We start from the raw sequence: 11,288 nt of genomic DNA, 5'->3' as shown, positions 1-11,288 counted from the left end.
AAAGGGGAATTTTCAGAATTCTATATTTTCTTTTATTTCACCCATTACCGTCACTTAAGATAATGCCAAAGTAAAAATATTATTTTATATGATACAGAATATTCATACGATATCTAAGTTTTAAATGAGACAAAAAAAATAAATATTTGAGATTTAAGACTATTTGGGAGAAAACTTATTTTGCCATCTCTACTCCTATAGAATTTACCTCAATATTAGTTGAACTGCTTATCTTAGCTAAAACTCGAATGGAAAAAAAAAACATATGGTAATAAATCATTTTGCAATTATGTTAATGAAAGGTTCAATCCAATATGATGGTTTTTTTCTTTCCGCGAAATTAGACAATCCTTCAAGGACTTCAACAGTGGCTAATGTCAGCTCTTATCTACAGTTTCCATCGATTCCAAATTTACAGGAGGTGAGAATTTATTGTTCTTGGCATTCCACGCAGAATGTCGATTTATACTTCATATATAATACTTAAAAAAACAGTACATAATAGTTTTTATTGTATATAAGAGTTTGAATTCTTATGTTTCAGTTATTATTTAGACAAATTTATATACATGTATACCGCTTTAGATTATTATTTCCCTTTGTAGCTTTTAGTTTGTGTGTTTTTTTAAAGGAGAGAGGGGTGGAAGGTTTGCTATTTTGTGTTGTAATATAGTAAATTGTAAATTCAAATTTGAATTACTTAGTCCAAATTACCGGCAAACGAATCCATTTTGTTTAAGACCGTTCTGATACGATTTACATGTAAAATGATATGTTTATACACGATAAACATGTAAACGAAAATGTAACGCGGACATATTCATATAGTTGATGTACTTAAACCTTGAATTTTAATAACTCATGATTTCTTCCCATCAAGTAGTAATAAACGCGCACAACATTGCTTTATTTTATCGTATTACCAAATTTTAAAATTTTTCTAGTTGACCTCCTTAAACGTCCTTTAGTTTAGTTGTAGCCATTATCTGTGGAACAATTCTTTTTGTCATTGTTGCTGCAGCAGTTTTCATTTTTATACTGATGTAATACTTACTGCATATTTTATAATGTTTAGATCAAGATGACATTGACAAAACAAATTCACAACTGTCATTTCATTTCAATCAAGGGAACCAGGATTTGTATGGTAATCACAATAAACATAATCCAAGGATAACGGCTAGACACCCAGAGCAAAGTACATGAAACCAATATAACACGCACAAAGAAACAAATAAAAACTCGACTGAAGATTGCGACTATGAATCAGGTGAACCGATAGTGTAAGTGTCCTTTGCTTTTCTTAAAACGCCCGCCGAGTTGCTTATAAAATATCACGTTCGGGGTAGTCGAAAGAAAAAAGGAAAACTATGACACAATGAACAAATCTGTTCTCATGTGGAAGATAAATGAACCATACCGACCCATGACATGATGACGACCATAAATCGTTTTTACAGATAGCTTTTATCTTGTAGCAACACAATCCTATTTTAAAAGCTAACTGTAAGAATTTTTGCGCGGTACAAAAGTCCGACGACTTCAATCTTGTAGCAACATAGCCCTCTTCCAGAAGTCTAATTGTAAAAAGTTTAGGGCGATACAAAAAGTATTTGCAGTTATGGCAAGCTCTGTCATAACGCATGAGTTGTGATATGAAAATACAATACACTGGTGCTAAATAGATGTTGCCACATATTATAGGAAAGTTGACATCGCATTTGTCTATAGTTTTGTCATGAACTTTCCTTTTTTATCGATCTTTTTGAGTAGGCCTTAGACCAAGATATGAAGTTGAAGTATCTGTAGCTTTTTTCCAAGTTTTTTTTTAGGAGGGGGTATTTTTGGAAGGGGTAGATGCGATGCGATGTATAAAATTCCCGAATCTATGATTGTTTTTAGACCAAACGTAATCTATATGACGGAAACATAGATCAAACGACATAGCCAAGTTGACAAAAGAGTAGACTAACGGATAAATATATGAAATTTGGAAACTAGATAACTAGATAACCCGTATTCAATTATACTGTCAGAATGTTTGTAATAGGTTTAGTAGTTTCATGGTTTGTGATGTGTTTCGATGAACAACTATCTTATTTGTTTTATGACTATCAATTACTGTTTGAAATATTTGAATGAATTTAAATCAACTATGAAAAGAAAATTTATATCCCTCTTTCGTCTACCCCGGACTTGACATTTTATGAGCAACTCGGCGGGTGTTTCTAGAAAAGCAAATAACGCTTACCCTATCGGTGCACCTGGTCCCAGTTTTTGCTCAGAGTTGCTCATTTGCTTTTTTTTTTACTTTGTATGTATGATTTTAGTTACTTTATGTTCTTTGTTGTGTATGTCTGTTTTCCATGTCTGGTCTTTGTCTCTGGATTACATTCTTTTGATTACCGCTAGCTATAACCTTGGTTCCCTTGATTACTCTTTCGTCCATTCTATAAACTCAATGCTGATATGACCGAGTATACCATTTGATTTCCTTAGCAGATTTCAGTATTATTCGAAAATTTAAAGTTAGCCTACACGCAGGATCTCTTTAAATTGAACAATATTAAGAGAAATCATCACTTCAGAAAAAGTCAGCAACTTGAAACTATTTTCCATGTATATGATGCTTTGTTGGAAATGTTTGACCGCCGTCCTTGTCATTTCTACTTCACATTTAATACTTCCCTGCTTTATCAGTTATTATCGGTGTGACATAAATCTCAAAACAAATTCTGATAACAATGTTTTTTTGTGTTTTCCGTGTATTTAATGTATAATGTGTTCAATGTGTAACATAAATAAATTAGTAAGGTTTTGACTTCACTATTTCCATTTAAGCCAGCATACCTACAACTAGTTTAATAAGTACAGTTGACACCACAACGATTGTAAGACCGTGATTGCTAGTTCTTCTACATGTATAAATTTCAATTTGTCTACCTAATATTTCACCTTTGTCTGAAAAGTTATCAACATCAAAATCATAACCAAGCACTTAGTAACCATTTTACATTAATAAAATCGTCATTTATTCATAATTATTTCAAGTAATATATGTTCGTCAAATCTGAAACACAATATCAAAAGAATTAACTGAAGTATCAAATGATGTTTCCTCAGTGTTCAATATCTTCAGTTTATGTTAAGGTTTGGAAACTGTGTGTCATGTCGCAAATGGAACCCCCAACTTGGATTTTCAAAGAATGCAGATGCCTCGCATGTACTTTCGCCTCAGCTATTATCCATTGACGATCATACTTTATTCTCGGCGTTAAATATGCCTTTTATTCAGTTTATGTTAAGATTCATGCAACGAAATTCCTTATGTACCAAAATAACCAACTTTGTATATCAGATCGCAATAAAACCGCCAAAAACTCACAAGAAACAAATAAATGAAATCTTAATATAAACATTATTTTATGACTTCAGGATATACACTGGTTCTCAACACCGCATGAGAAGATAATTTTTTTGCGCCTGTTCCAAGCCGGGAATTTCTGGCCTTTGCATGTATTGTTTCGTTTTCACTTTCAGTTTACTAATATTTTGATGGAGAATACGGGACAACTATTTTCCTGTACCTGTTTGTAATGTTGTTTTGAAGGCCAGCTGCAACCTGCTCTATGGTAAGAGGATCTCGTCATTCCTTGCAGACTGAAGAGCCACGGGGGGACATCAAATCATTAAATTAATACTAAATTATACATAAAAAAAAATTCATTGTTTAGTTATAATGTATATTATCACTCAAAGAAATTCAACAAGCAACAAGAGGCCAACTTAAGCCAACGTCTTCTTCCATGAATCTCTTTTCACATGGAATTTTGACAACAACCCGTTGATCCAATAGGGCTAAAAGAAACATTTCCTATCAACATGAAACATGTATTACATGTAAGTTAACATATGATAACACAGATGAAATGTTATATTTTATTCACATGCACCTGCTATATAAACTGTTCACAAGCATTTTCTAAGACAAAATATATACATACATGTATATACACAGCTACAAAACAAAATTGAATTACAATAAACTTTTAATTAATCAACGTACTTGCTTTATTTGAATGCTTAGAAAATTTGAATGCAAATTTTCATCAACCAATCAAAACACAAGTCATTAAACCCGCAATGAAAACAATTTAAACTACGTGGCCTTGATTTCCATTTGTCCAATTCGAATGACATTATCAATAAAATACTCACCTGATCAAGTTACACAATTGTTAAATCTTGTCCTGTTCGGTTTTCACTGACATAAAAAACAGAAACTATTTCTAAATCATCAAAAGTTAACTCCTATAAAAGCTGTATAATATCTGTGCTTCACTATGGCTCCGAATTATGAAGAACAGGAAAAAAAACTTTTCTGTCTTTCATAACAACTATCTAAGGAGGATAATTGACATATTCTTGTCAGATAAAATCTCAAATGTAGACCCGTAAAGAATAACAAACACCAAAGACTTTAAGACTACATTTACACAACAGAAATTGAGGTGGGTTGATCATGCTTTCGCAGACCACCAGAAGACATTATCAGGTGGGCCTAAGATGGACAGCTGAAGGAAGGAGAGGAAGACCTAAAACAACACGGCGTCGATCCATCGAGAGAGAAATGGTGAAAATAGGATACACTTGGGGTATCATCGAAAGAAAAGCCAACAACAGAGAGGATCGGATGGAACTTGTCCTTGTCCTATGTGCTAACAGACATAGCAAGGACTAAGACGAAGAAGACATTTTGTCTTGTGAGTTTACAGAACTCACTCGTTGGTAAACCGACTCAAATAATGAATAGCTAAACAAATCTCCGCCGGATTTTCATCTCTGCCAACAAGCATCAGAGTATCGCCGATGCCTAGTGCAGTTAAATTGTGTATGTGTAACGATTTCTTTGATACTGGGATGTCTTACCTGATATCCTTTGAATGCATTCAAATTCTTTTAAACTGTCCATTTGTTTAGACCTTATCATACTGTAGACTAGAAGAATACTTACATCTTAAATTGAATGTCATCGCTTTAAAACGGTGAATCTGCAATACAAAACAACTAAAATAAGTGCACGTGTGTCATTCAAAGCCTTAATAAATGATTCATGACACAACCGACGCTTGACAATAAACGATTGGTGTTTCGCACGCAGTGGTCGAATTCTGAACAGTTGGGGCAAGTGTAGACGCAATAGTGATTTTTGACACAATTAATTATCGAGATTGTTCTTTTCCACTCTTTCTTTTTTTTTAACTATATTGAAATAAAGACTTTTGCGAAGCGCAGCATGAAACTACCAGAGTGATCGAATCCTGATCAGTTGGGGCAAGTGTGGACACAATATCATTCTTGAACACTATTAAACAAGGGGAATTCCATATCCTTATGGACACAACAACTGGTTTGGACACAATATAGCACAAAATTTGAAATTAAATTGTAAATTTTCAAAATCGGACGAAAGATTAAAAAGTGGTGATTTATTTTTGGGATGGGGCCCTTTGACCCCTTATAACCGTAAGAGATATCTGATATCAAATTGAAAAACGCAAGCGGGATTTTTAATAAAGAATCCAATAAAAAAAATCGAAATCAGACCAAAAATAAATGTTGATGCAAGAATGCATGTACATACACATTTTGTACATAAACATGTAAGTCTAAGGTATATCCAAACTCTGGAATCGATGCAATGCTAATGTAATCGCTCCTTCAACAAGATTCGAACCCCTTTCTGGTCTAAAATCTTTGGCAACACCCTCTGCACTACGTCAAACGCTATAGATCACTCGGCCAACTAGGCTATATCACATATTCATATATATGTTTTTAACCGAGTAACTTTGAAATCTCCTTTGTCCTATCGAGAAAAAAAACAACACAAACATTTGAAATAATATATCTACATCGCAAGAGTATAATTTATGAACTCAGTGCACGAGAAAACTTTAAAGACTTCTACCACATGCTAAACCCATTTTAAGAAGGTCATGTCAACGCTCCCTATTTTATTTTCTATTACAACTTGCAACAACAAATTACAATAATAGCATGTAACGTCTCATTTCAGTATGTTCACACCAGACACTCCTCCATTTTTCTATAACAACACCAAGTAATTATATATTCTATGATAATCTCAGTTTAAAGACATCAGAATTACAGTCAACCTAGGGCTAAAAAAACACCAAGATATATAATCCTGACCGCCATCGTCCTTTTACACAACTAAGGTGTATATTCTTTACCACAAAGGCCTACACTATCGAAACAGTTTTCAAGTATCTACCTTTTACCGAAAGCATTTAAGTGTATGTCCTCTTTCGTACGTGAATGCTAAAAGAATATAAATGTGTCACATGTTCTTTAGCCCCGCCCAAGATTTTACCCAATAAGGATCAACGTAAAAAGGTTAAGAGGTTGAAGATGTTGAAACAAATACAGTAGCGGTGAACACAAGAAAAAAAAAAGATTTTATGATGTCTTCGGGACAAAAGGTTTCATATTTGTACATGTGATCGTTTGCTCTACAGTTTTGTACAGTTTCAGCATAAACTGTTGACTGTATGCCAGCTTTTTAGCCGTTTCGGATATCAAGACGTATACAAGACATATAAAATACACGTAGCTGCATATAATTGAAAGTAAGATATATCACCAACTCATAACACATTTGACATAAAATATTACCGTGAATGTTAACTAGATTGGTTGGTTTAAAGAGCATTTGTTTTTGTAAACATCTAAATATGTCGTGCAATCCTTTTGTAAAGAATGATAAGCAAATTAAGTCAATGTGTAACAAAAGCTGGTAAGTTCGTTCTTGACATGAATTTCCATTAAAGGAAGCATATCAACAACTGCTGTAGCAAATGTAGTTGATACATCGACTGAGCCAAACATAAGGACTATAATTTCCACAGGTAATTTATTTAGGTTGTGCACAAGATGAAACAAACATAATACATGAATGCGTGTTCAAAACTGAAGGAAAACAAGACAGCAAAAAAAAAAATAATAAAAATAAAATAAATAACTTTCAATTTGAATTTTCATTTACGCAGTGAAGATATCAACAATGTTTGAACATACGTTAAGACGCTTGATATGCAACAACGTCGCTGTACGAAGAAAGTTCGGGAAAAAATCACATACACAACAGTAATGATTAACTTTGAAATTTATACTCCATGTGTTGGTATATTTCTACTATGAAAGGGGAAGATTACAATTGGAATATCACAATCATTACGTTTTTCATAAAGTTACGAATTTAAACTCTTGCATCGTCTGTGTATAGATAATAGTCTAGCAATGGAGTAGCAAAATGTGTATCAGTCGCCTCTTTGATTTTAAGTTTTTATAAAGGTATTTTTCATCTTTCAACTGAATAGACCTTCAAAGAAGCACAGTGTGTTTCTCCTACAAACATGAACTAAATTGCTAATCCTTCAGGAACACATTATGGCTCTCCGATACTGTTTGTGTTTTTTTTTTATTTGTTAATAAGTGAGTAAGTTTAGTTTCTTTTTTTTAGTGTTGTGACATCTGTTATCCTCTTATTGTTTTCGGAATTGTTTCGATCACATAATTCGTAAGTATGTACATTGAAGTTCGATATTGCAACCTCATCTTGGGGAAAAATGTAATATGTATTTGTTGTTAATTGTTCCCATTAATATTGAAAATAGATCTGTATTTTGAAGAGATAGTTTCAGAGATAGCGGAAGTGCCGGGATCAAACTTAACTGAAAATCTCAACAATCAAGAAAAGTCGTCATGTAAAGGTTAACTTTCTTCATTTTAAAGAAATCTTAATTAATAGTCGTTTTCATCATGAACTCTCGTGCATCGTTATGGTCTATCCATCTGCACTATGAAAACTGATTTATTCAACGGGTCATAGTTTTCCTCTCCTCGTTTGTCTGCCCCGGACTTGACTTTTATAAGCAACTCGGCGGGTGTTTCTAGAAAAGCAGAGGACGCTACCCTACCGATACACCTGGTCCATGCTCCCAGTTTTCAGTGGAATTGCTCATTTGCTTTTGTTACTTTGTATGTATGATTTTAGTTACTTTATGTTCTTTGTTGTGTATGTCTGTTTTCCATGTCTGGTCTTTGTCCCTGGATTGCATTCTTTTGATTACCGCTATAACCTTGGTTTCCTTGATTACTCTTCCATATTTACGGCATGCAAGCCATTTTAGCAAGTTTGTTCAAAGGGACGTAACCCATCAACACCACGACAAAATGGTTTGCGTCTCATTAGGGAAAGGAAGAACAGTAAACATTTTCTTTAAAACTTAAACTATTATACTTTGGTAAGTGGCAAAATGGTTAAAAATATTTATCCAAATACTTACCGCAGCTACAATGAGTCAAATATTTTTTTTTTAAAGTTTTCTGATGTCCATTGTCCCAATTGGACAGTACATTAGTCTGTCGGGTTGGAGAATTACCTCCCTCTGCTCAAAATAAAAACGTCAAAGTCGGAAATATTGATTGAAAAAAGGTCTATTGTGATATAGCCTTTGGATACAATATATTAAACCAAAGACAAATACTGTAGATTGATAAAAAAAAACAGATTGGAACCTATAAACAAAACACAATTCTATAGAATGATTAAAATTAAAATTGTTAAAAACGAGTCCTGTTTGTGAAATACAATCAATTTACCTTTTAATTTGCTGGTATTGTTGGAGGACTTAATTCGTTTCTTGCTGCTATTGTTGTTATCGGCATAATTATATTCAGGTAAATAAGTTCACAAATGATGAATGGATGTTAATTCAGGTACAAAATAATATTAAATAATATTAAATCACACAAAAAGGCTTTTTTAGACTTTAAGGTTCGCTAACATCGTTGAAATCCTTTATGTTAAAAATAGAATTGTAAAAACAAATATTTAGTACCCATCATGGCAATTGTTTACTACAACTAACTTAATTATGAGCGGAGGACCCCACTTAACATAGGTCAAAAAGTCGTAGTTTCAGGTCTGATCTTAAATAACATATAACTAAGAGGGTGAAAGAGTAATTTGTTACCCGAGAACATCGTTGTCACTCGAGGCGTGGGGCACAATCTCGATCACCCTCTAATCTTCATGTTATTCATTTTATTACACTGAATTTTCCATTGTCATTCTTTCTCAAAGTAAGTCCTAACAATCAGTTTTGTATGTTTGTCTTTTGTCTTTATTTTCTTCATTACAATTGTTTTATTTTCTTTCAACTGTGGATCACGCCCATTTTTGAGACCTTTATTCCATGTATCGGTGTTGGACCTTTTCTCAGCTCACAAATATAAATGTCAGTAAGATGTTTTCGGGTGTTTTTGTTTTTTTTTCTTCTGTTTAAAATTTTCTAATATATAGTTATTTTATCCAACTGTTACTATAGGTTTTTACGAGACTTAATTAAATTAACAACAACAAAAAAAAAAAAAACAAAAACAGGTCAGGAATGCAGTATATGGATATATAACAACAATGACATATATTCTCATTTCTTTTCCAGTTCAATCCTCAGTCACTTTCTAATTTGACAATACAATTAGAAAGGTTTGGGTGCAAATTCGTATTAGATTTGGCATCATTAGTAAAAAAAAATAAATACGACTATCAATCAATGTTATATCAGTTATTGATATGACTTCTTCAAACGCAAAACTGACTAAGATTGAACTGGTACCTAATTTTTACCGAAACCAGTTTAGCTTATACAAGAGTATATTACCCTCGTATTGAACACATTAAATTTCAGCAAATTGACATGGAGTATAATGATATTATTTATCGAGTTGTCAATTTCGGACTTACTGAAGATGAAATAGTAAGAAAATGTTCACATATTTTTAAAGTTAAAAATCGACAAAAACTTTTTTCCGCAATATAAAGTAGCAATTTTAATTGCACTAAATGTTGTTGTCTCGCATATGTTGAATTGCAAAGTTTGCCAAAAACCTAGAGACTGGACTCCTTGTAATGAACTCCAAAAGAATGCCAAATAAATTATTGTTTTTTGTCAATCTCTATGTGTCATACCTTTAAACTACGATAGTCCTGTCTTAACAGAGATGTATATTTAAGAGAAAATCATACAATGATGTTCCACTCAACCAAAACAAAGAGCGAGCAACAACCAAATGACTTATTGAAAGTGAAATAAAAAAAAAGAACGTAATGTGATTTTGGCCGTTTTGCACTTGAGCGAATCATTTCTTGATTTGTACAAAGACTAATACTTAAACTTATGCATTTCAGGAGATATAGGCGTACTACAAGAAATAATTGCACGTCGTCTTCTACGAAAGGTTTTGAAAGTCCTGAAAATGGTGGACATGTATTGACGAGTCTTCATGGAGAAGACATAACTTTACATAATGAATATTTTCAGTTAGACCCAACAGAATGTAAAGAAGACATCACATGCGACTCACAAAACACAAAGACCGGGAAGCCTGATTGCAATGCGCATATAACCAAAAGCAAGGACCATTATAACAATTTTTATATACAATATAAACACGAAATAAATATAGAAGAAAAAGGAAAATACTCCTACACTTCGGTTTCTGACCAAGAGAGCTCGTATGGTTCAAATTACGGTGTCTACGACCATCTTGGGAAAACAAGAAAAAACTTGTCATTAGAAAATGGACAAAATATATATGGTCATGTAGGTACCGCGGCGCAGGATGAATGCACGTATTAGAGTACCTGTGATCATGTTGCGAGTGATAAAAGACGAGACGAGGATGGGCTGTATTATATCAGTCAAAGGCATCGAACTAATGATGCATATGACACTTCCGGAAATGTGTGCCGTCCAGGCACAAACGCTATTTATGCCATTTCTGAACACTTAAAATAACACAAATAACATATTCAGCTTCAATAAAAAAATGTAACTAAACAATTGTACTTCAAGGATATTAAGTTGTGTTTCAGATCAGATAAAGTAATTTTTAATTTCTACAAAAACGTTGCCACTTTATAAGGTAGCTTTATGCACCTGCATACTTATTACTATTATTTAACTGGACAAAAAGTGTTTTGAATACTAGTAGATAATACCTGTAACACATATAAAAAAGTGATATTTCTAAACTTCTATTCCATTTTATTTTTTCCAAATGTCTGATAATTTAAAAAAAAAATATTCCGAAAATGTAGTAGGTCTTTATCCTTTCTTTATTAATAAAATAGTTTTGTACAGTTTCATGCTATTTACTGTTAATTATAGAGTTTGAAAAAGATACCAGAGAATTTG

This window comes from Perna viridis, chromosome 4 (genome assembly GCF_037379345.1).
Source record: "Perna viridis isolate PV_CMFRI_1.1 ecotype Kerala chromosome 4, ASM3737934v1, whole genome shotgun sequence".
Taxonomy (NCBI): Eukaryota; Metazoa; Mollusca; class Bivalvia; order Mytilida; family Mytilidae; genus Perna; species Perna viridis.
Note: the sequence above shows the minus strand (reverse complement) of the source record.